The following is a 9,430-nucleotide window of genomic DNA, read 5'->3' as shown; positions in this document are numbered from 1 at the left end:
AGCCACGCCGGAGAGCCCTGCACACGACGTGCACCGTGACGTCGCCCGCCATGACCTCCACGTCGCGTTCCCGTCCCTGGAGCCTATATAAACCCCCCTCCTCGCTTGGGACAGCACCACACCATCCCACAGCATCCTCCCTCCCTCATAGCACCGCTCCTCTCCTCTCTTTGCCGCTCATCGGTGCAAGAACTAGCCGGCGGTCACCACCAAAAGCCGCCCAGATTTTTGTCACCATAGCCCTCGAGCCCTACACCAAAGTTGTAGCCCTTGGAAAGACCTTTCCAACGCAACAAACCACGCCTCAATCCGAGCTCCGAGGTGAAAGTTAGAGCCCCCGCAAGGTTGCAGAATCGTGAGGTACACGACGAACCAGCCCCGTCCGATCTCGATCCAACGCTCTGTGCGCCCCGCGCGTCGGCCACGTGCATGCGCCATGCATGCATGGCCCGGGCAGCAGCTGGGCCGGCCCAACTCCATTCCCGCCCCGTTTGAATTCAAACTTTGTTTAATTCTTTTTCATTTAATTTGCTATCAGATGCTTTGCTAGAAATCAAATATCTCCAAATCTACTTGGCCATTTTTAGTGAATTTCATATGGATGGAAATCCTGTGAAATTATCTATCCAATGCCACTGGATTCAAACCAATAGCTGTTGTATAATTAAAGTAGCAAAATAAACAAGACATAGACTTTTCTGACTTAGAATAATTATTAAAAATCAACCCTTTTGAATTTTGAGGTGATTCCACCTCTCATAATTCACATTTAACAAACTCTAATTTATTATGTAAAAATATGATATATGTTCTGTATATGATCATGGGCTAGAAGCAGAATATTGGCTATGTAGTCAATACTAGCCCATTTAAACTATTTCAAATTTTAGGAATTTAAATCTATGAGGTGTAGCACCTCATTTAAATCATTCTCACAAGTGATATGAAGTAATGTGTTGACCTTTAAATGCTTAGGCTCATACTTGCTCACTTGTAGAATTTAAATCAACATAGTATTTAATTTGCAAAGGTTATTTAAAACACATGGGATGATGAATCTCATTTAAATCACTTTTCTCAAATACTAAGTGTGAAGTGTTGACCTTGGTCAACATGGGAGCACCCCTGGTTATTTGAGAAGATTAAATCTTAAGAAGATTCAATGAAAGGAAATTATTTCTCCAAACCAAAGAGAAACCCTATTTTCAACTTTCAATGAGAGGAAATTATTTTCCTAATGTTAAATAAAGAAACCCTAGCATAATTTGAGAATAAATGTTAAGTAGTGATGCTAGATCCTTTGTATGAGCCAATAAGGCTAATTAAGACTACTTAAGTGTGGTTTGGTGATTGTATCCTCGTATTCATTTATAGACGCTAGTACCGGGGACTATCAAGAGGGAGAGGTCTTCTACCAAGAGGAAGAGCAAGAGAACTTTGATCACATCACCAACCAAGGCAAGCTAATATTCTTGCAAGCTATTACCAATGCAAGCTAGACTAATGCAAACTACTTTGGTTGCCAGTTTATATTCTTGCAAAGTGCAAAGCTCTACAAGAGCAAGGCACCATTACATTTTACTTTATGAACCTATCCCAAGTTTTTACTTTACAAGCTTTACTTGATTTTATTTATCAAAGTTACTTTGTGGTTATGATTCACTTGGTTGAATTATAGAGTAGTACAAGAGAATCACACTTAGCCTAGCAAGCTCCAAGATACTTAGCACCCCTCATAACTAGTGGCTAGTGCTCAATATTAAAAGTGGCTACTCTAGTTGGGAACTTGTGAATTGAAATGACTTTGAAAACCTTGGAATGATGAGTCATTCTATTGAGAGATTTTGAAGGTGAATATGACTGGTGAATGACTTGGTGAATTTTCCAAAAACACTGATGGTTGGGTTCGGATGCGATACCATTCCAATTTTACAAGTACCCCCACAATACCTGAATCTGGGTAAGGCTTAGCTGGAAACTTATGTATTTTAGCATGGGTTCCCTCTAAACAAGCGTCATAGGGGTTATGCCGAGGCTGCCTCCGTACTCGGTGAAGTGATGTGAAATGACGTGAAATGAGGTGAATGTCCGGCCCAAGCCCTGTGCGGTTCCCGTGCTGACCGCGTGTCTTCACCGGGAGGCCAAGCTCATGGGGAGAGGTGCCTATACTAGAGTATGTAAATGAAAGGTTAGGATTGGTAGTTCGCGTATCTGCGTACGATAAATCAGGGCCGATTACCCCGACGAACTATTGCAATTGTTGTGGCACAAGTGTACAACCTCTGCAGAGTTAAACCTATTCGAATAGCCGCGTCCGCGGTTATGGACAGATTGGAAAGGCCATACTTGTTCCGTCATCGAACTTTTCTAAAAATATGAATGGTGACTTGTGATTTGAATTGAAAGGTGACTTTGACTTTGAATCACAACTGAGTTGTGGGAATGACACTAATGTTCCCACTTGAGTTAGTTGAGCAAATGAAGGTTTTTGATTAGTAAAGTGTTTACGAAATAAAACTGGCTTTATGCAAATGAAACTAGAGCTTAGAACCCCCTTACTATAGTTGACAGTGTTTACCTTAGTATTAGTTTGCGAGTACTTTAAAGTACTCATGGCTGTAGTCCCTGGCTATTCAAATGGCCGGACTATGAAGAGGAGTACCAGAACCCGGAAGAAGGACACCGGGACGTCTACGACAACTAGGATCACTCCCGACGTCAACGGTTGTCCGTGGAATAGATGGACTACTACTACGCTACTTTCGCTTCCGCTATGTGTTATGTAATGAATAAATAGAACTTCTATTATTGTAATGAGAATGGATCATGTGATCCTTTATTTGTAAGACGATTATGGTATGTAATGAATGATGTGTTGTGATATCAATCTATTATGTCTCGCAAAAACAATATTCCTGGGATTGCGATGAATGGCATAATAGGCATCTGGACTTAAAAACCCGGGTGTTGACAAGTTGGTATCAGAGCCATTGTTGACCTTAGGAGACCCTAGTTAGAATGGACGTCTGCAAAACTTAGTTTCAAAAACCAAAGAAGTGAATATTTGTGAAAAACTTATTCTCACTCTTATCCTTGAAATCTTTTTCAAAATGAGAAAATCATGCTCTACTCTTTCTTCGCAAGCCTACATAAAATTTTGCACACTTGAATACTTCTTTAACTTGCTCATTCTAATTGCTCACAGATGGAAAACAAATGGGAGTGCTATCAGCTTGGTCACGGAGGAGAACTGAGGTTCGAAAAGGATTTGAAGCAACTAGTGGAATATCTAGGACACCCGTATCCCGAGTTCTTCGGAATACTCTGCAACAATCACTCCGGAGAACCCCCTCGGTGGGAAGTTTCTACTGATCTACGAAGAAAGCTTGGAGCCCCGGTATGGGAAACCATCTGGTTTTCTGTAACGGGAAACACTTGGAAGGAAGGACTAGTCAGAGCTATGCATGAAGCAATTGCCCGTCTGTGTGGACAAAATGAGAACAAGATCAAGAACACTCGCTTCATCTACTACCCAAGACATGACTCCATGGGAAGATCGATGACCATGCCACCACACCCGGAGATGAACCACTATGTAGCACACCAGGACTTCAGGCTGTACAAAACCCGCACGGATTTGGACAACGCCCTCGCCTCTCGCCAAGCACATCACCCGTGAAGACGAAGAATCCACCCTGAAGAGTAGTATCACCCCAGCACTTAAGTAGGTGTGAGTTGTATCAGGATCCCCCTTGTATCGTAGAGCGATGAATGGTTCTTCAAACCAACGCTGTGTTAGATTTGTAATATGTGATGCTTGGTATGAATGAAAAAGTGTTGTTGGTTTTTACCCCCGCAACACTACTCAAAATTTCAATTTGTGAACTTTTAAAATTTTAACAAAACAAACCATAGAAATTTCCCTCTTATCTTATCATCTACCTCGATGTTCAGATGGCCCCACCAACCCGCAACGCCACCCAGGATTCCATGATGCAACTACTGCAGACGATGATGGCAGACCGAGAAGTCGAGAGAGCTGAACGCCAAGCCAACATTGCTGCACTGCAACAGATAGCTCAGAACAATCAAGGCCACGGAAACAATGATCACCCTGGATCAAAACTGAAGAACTTTCAACACACCAACCCTCCGGTATTCAACAAGACTGAAGAGCCCCTCGATGCTGATGACTGGCTCCAGACCATGGAGAACAACCTCGAAGTTGCGGGAGTTGAAGCCGCGAGAAAAGTACTGTTCACCACCCACTACCCGTCGGGACCTGCCGCAGCTCGGTGGACAAGTGCCCGTGCAATGAATGCGGGACAAATGATGACATGGGAAGACTTCAAGCTGAAGTTTAGCAAGTACCATGTGCCCCAAGGACTAATCAAGAAAATGAGAGACGAGTTCCGTGAACTCAAGCAAGGAAGAATGTCCGTGGTAGAATACCGCGACAGGTTTCTCACTCTATCAAGGTACGCCCCGGATGAGACCGACACCAATGAGAAGAGAAAGGAGAGATTTCTGAACGGACTGCACGACGAGATGCAAACTGTGTTGGTGAACATTCCGTTCGCTAACTTAGAAGCCCTCGTGGACTCAGCCATACAGATGGAAGGAAAGCTACATCAAGCCAATGAGAACCGCAAACGCAGAATGATGAACCAGAATGGACCCCACCATACCCAGAAGTACCGCAATAACTCCTCTGGAGGATTCACCCAAAGATACAACAAGCCCCCTGCCCAGAATTATCGCCCCAACTACACCAACAACAACGGAGGACCCCCGAAGCCCGGAGGCAACAACAACAACAATCACAACAACAACACCCACCCCAACAGCAACAACAACAACGGTAACAACAACAACCCCAATACTGCCCCGAGGACTGGAAGCAACGCTGTTCCCGTCACTCCCAAAGACAAGTCAACTGTGAACTGCTATGAATGTGGAGTTGTGGGTCACTACTCCAATGAGTGCCCTAAGAAGCTTGCCAAGATTGCCGCCAATACCGCTGCACCTGCTCAGCAACAGCGCCGCTTTGCCGGAAGAAGGAATCAAAACAACAACAACGGCCGTCTCTACCACATGACTGCCACTGAAGCTCAGGAAGCACCCCAGACCATGCCAAGTATGTCTACATGTTAATCAAATGCTCAATCTCTCTTAGGAACCTAACTTTTCTTAAAATCTCGGGATGAGATTTGTTTAAGGGGGAAGGGTTTGTAACATCCCAAAAATTTCAAAACAAAACAAATGAATTTCCCATTTTCCAAATTTTGGAACCAACAAAAACTTTTATCAAATTAAGTTTGATGCTTAGTGATCTTGCTTAATTCTTGTGCTATTGCCATGATTGCTTGTTATTAGTATTTAAAGTGATCTTAAACCCTAAACCTCACCCCTCTTTTCACCATACTAGTTAAAATGAAATAAAAGGAAATTAAATAAGAAAAAGGTATATGTGCCTATGGCTATTTTTATAAATCTTTACCCTATTCTTTTCTACTTTGCTTAGAGGTTTGGAAAACCTTCATACACCTTACCTAGTACCTATCAAACCAATTCCAAGTGGTTTCCAAAGAAATTAAAAAGAAACTAAAAATGCCATAGAGGCATATGAGAGTAAAATAGCAAATTTGTGAATTTAAGAATCTTGACCCTAAGTCTTGTGGTGAATGGTGGGATCACTCCTATATACCATTTCAACACTCAACAACACCATTTGGGTCAAGCCAAGTCAAATTAAAACTCAAATGCAACATATGCATAGAGGCATATGTGACACATAGCCATAATACCCAATTCTTGATCTATGCCTTTAAACCTTGACCAAATGATGTGAAACCATCTCTCAACCTAATATAACACTAAATTGACCCTAACCCATGCCCAAGGGAAGCAAGATGAACAATTAACAAGAATAATGAAATTTGACACATCACCTCTTATGTGTTATGGCCATTTTTGCAAATCTTTGAGCAAGACCATTTGAATTGGTTTCAATGGTTGGAAAATGTTTCTAAACTAATAAGAACCACATTAGAGTCAAGAAAAGTCAAATCAAATGGAGAGAAATCAAATGGTGAGGAATTCCCAATTTCACTCACATACACATAAGGCCAATTTTGCAAATCTTCACCAAAGGCCACCATTGCTTGATCTCTTGCTTGTAGAATGTTTATATATGATAAACAAACACAATTGCATCAAAGAAACCCAAATCAAAGCAAAGAAGAATTCAAATGCAACTTATATATGATAATGGTCATTTGGCCATTTTATATTACCTTACCCACTTTGAGCTCTTCTATTAAGAGATTCTTAAACCAAACCCTAACAACTCTTTGCACCTCATCCAAGACCTCATCAAGATGAACATTTTTCGTGTTGACCACTTTGACCAGATCGTTGACCATTGCTCAAATTAGTCAAGCCAAGATGCTATGTTGAATTAGATTCTAGATTCCCTCCAAATTTAGGATTTTCACAAATCCTTTCCAAATCTCAAACCAATGCCACATATTGCTGCCCAACATCATTTAGAACACATCCATCACAAAATTTGGTCAAAAGTCATCACACATGAGACCTTGTTAAATAATCAAAATGATGCCATAGAGGTACAACCACTATTCCAACCACCCTCCATCACCTCACCTCTCTCTCCCTTGTGCTCATCCACACTACCTGGTGCCAAAAACCATCTAGCATGACCTCACCTAGCCTTGTCATGGTCACCTTGACACAAGGACACTCCATGTCATTGCATATGTCACACACCTTTTTGACTTTGATCATATGTGCACACTCTAGACTCCTCTCACTTTGCCCACCATGCCTACTAGACTCACCTCACCCCACTTAAGCTTGCAGCACCTTGGTACACAAGAAAATTATGCACAAAGCATCAATGCCATGCCATGCCACTCCAAATGACATCACATGCCAACCCTTGTCCTCCTCCCTCTCTAGTCACCCTCACCTTGTCAAATAAGCTTCACTCACCTCACTGACCCCCACCATGCCAAGGTTGACCTCAGGAGAAGCATAGCATAGCCCATGCCACACCATGCCACTCACATGCTCACCACCATGCACCCACCTGCCCTGGCTCTTTTCCCTCTCTCTCACCATGTCATTCCACTTGACATTGACCCTAGACACCTGCTAGACATGACCCTATGTCAAGGAGAGCAAGTGGATGACCACAACACTCGTGCCAAGCCACTTGATCACCCTCCCGTGGACACCATCACCTCCCTGCGTGCACACTGCATCCCATCACGTCCCACCGCGCCACTAGCCTCCTCTCACGTCAGAACACCTACTAGACACGGACGTTGACCCTCTCCCGCGCCAGGACGACGCCAGGACGCGAGGACGTCGACGTCGGCCACGTCCTCGTGCGCACTGCACACGACACCAGCACGCTCGCCACTATGCATGTGTCATCACCTAACCATGAGCTCACTATCTGACGCCCAAGCCACGCCGGAGAGCCCTGCACACGACGTGCACCGTGACGTCGCCCGCCATGACCTCCACGTCGCGTTCCCGTCCCTGGAGCCTATATAAACCCCCCTCCTCGCTTGGGACAGCACCACACCATCCCACAGCATCCTCCCCTCCGTCATAGCACCGCTCCTCTCCTCTCTTTGCCGCTCATCGGTGCAAGAACTAGCCGGCGGTCACCACCAAAAGCCGCCCAGATTTTTGTCACCATAGCCCTCGAGCCCTACACCAAAGTTGTAGCCCTTGGAAAGAACTTTCCAACGCAACAAACCACGCCTCAATCCGAGCTCCGAGGTGAAAGTTAGAGCCCCCGCAAGGTTGCAGAATCGTGAGGTACACGACGAACCAGCCCCGTCCGATCTCGATCCAACGCTCTGTGCGCCCCGCGCGTCGGCCACGTGCATGCGCCATGCATGCACGGCCCGGGCAGCAGCTGGGCCGGCCCAACTCCGTTCCCGCCCCCGTTTGAATTCAAACTTTGTTTAATTCTTTTTCATTTAATTTGCTATCAGATGCTTTGCTAGAAATCAAATATCTCCAAATCTATTTGGCCATTTTTAGTGAATTTCATATGGTTGGAAAGCCTGTGAAATTATCTATCCAATGCCACTGGATTCAAACCAATAGCTGTTGTATAATTAAAGTAGAAAAATAAACAAGACATAGACTTTTCTGAATTAGAATAATTATTAAAAATCAACCCTTTTGAATTTTGAGGTGATTCCACCTCTCATAATTCACATTTAACAAACTCTAATTTATTATGTAAAAATATGATATATGTTCTGTATATGATCATGGGCTAGAAGCAGAATATTGGCTATGTAGTCAATACTAGCCCATTTAAACTATTTCAAATTTTAGGAATTTAAATCTATGAGGTGTAGCACCTCATTTAAATCATTCTCACAAGTGATATGAAGTAATGTGTTGACCTTTAAATGCTTAGGCTCATACTTGCTCACTTGTAGAATTTAAATCAACATAGTATTTAATTTGCAAAGGTTATTTAAAACACATGGGATGATGAATCTCATTTAAATCACTTTTCTCAAATACTAAGTGTGAAGTGTTGACCTTGGTCAACATGGGAGCACCCCTGGTTATTTGAGATGATTAAATCTTAAGAAGATTCAGTGAGAGGAAATTATTTCTCCAAACCAAAGAGAAACCCTATTTTCAACTTTCAATGAGAGGAAATTATTTTCCTAATGTTAAATAAAGAAACCCTAGCATACTTTGAGAATAAATGTTAAGTAGTGATGCTAGATCCTTTGTATGAGCCAATAAGGCTAATTAAGACTACTTAAGTGTGGTTTGGTGATTGTATCCTCGTATTCGTTTATAGACGCTAGTACCGGGGACTATCAAGAGGAAGAGGTCTTCTACCAAGAGGAAGAGCAAGAGAACTTTGATCACATCACCAACCAAGGCAAGCTAATATTCTTGCAAGCTATTACCAATGCAAGCTAGACTAATGCAAACTACTTTGGTTGCCAGTTTATATTCTTGCAAAGTGCAAAGCTCTACAAGAGCAAGGCACCATTACATTTTACTTTATGAACCTATCCCAAGTTTTTACTTTACAAGCTTTACTTGATTTTATTTATCAAAGTTACTTTGTGGTTATGATTCACTTGGTTGAATTATAGAGTAGTACAAGAGAATCACACTTAGCCTAGCAAGCTCCAAGATACTTAGCACCCCTCATAACTAGTGGCTAGTGCTCAATATTAAAAGTGGCTACTCTAGTTGGGAACTTGTGAATTGAAATGACTTTGAAAACCTTGGAATGATGAGTCATTCTATTGAGAGATTTTGAAGGTGAATATGGCTGGTGAATGACTTGGTGAATTTTCCAAAAACAACGATGGTTGGGTTCGGATGCGATACCATTCCAATTTTACAA

This window comes from Lolium rigidum, chromosome 1, assembly GCF_022539505.1.
Source record: "Lolium rigidum isolate FL_2022 chromosome 1, APGP_CSIRO_Lrig_0.1, whole genome shotgun sequence".
Taxonomy (NCBI): Eukaryota; Viridiplantae; Streptophyta; class Magnoliopsida; order Poales; family Poaceae; genus Lolium; species Lolium rigidum.
Note: the sequence above shows the minus strand (reverse complement) of the source record.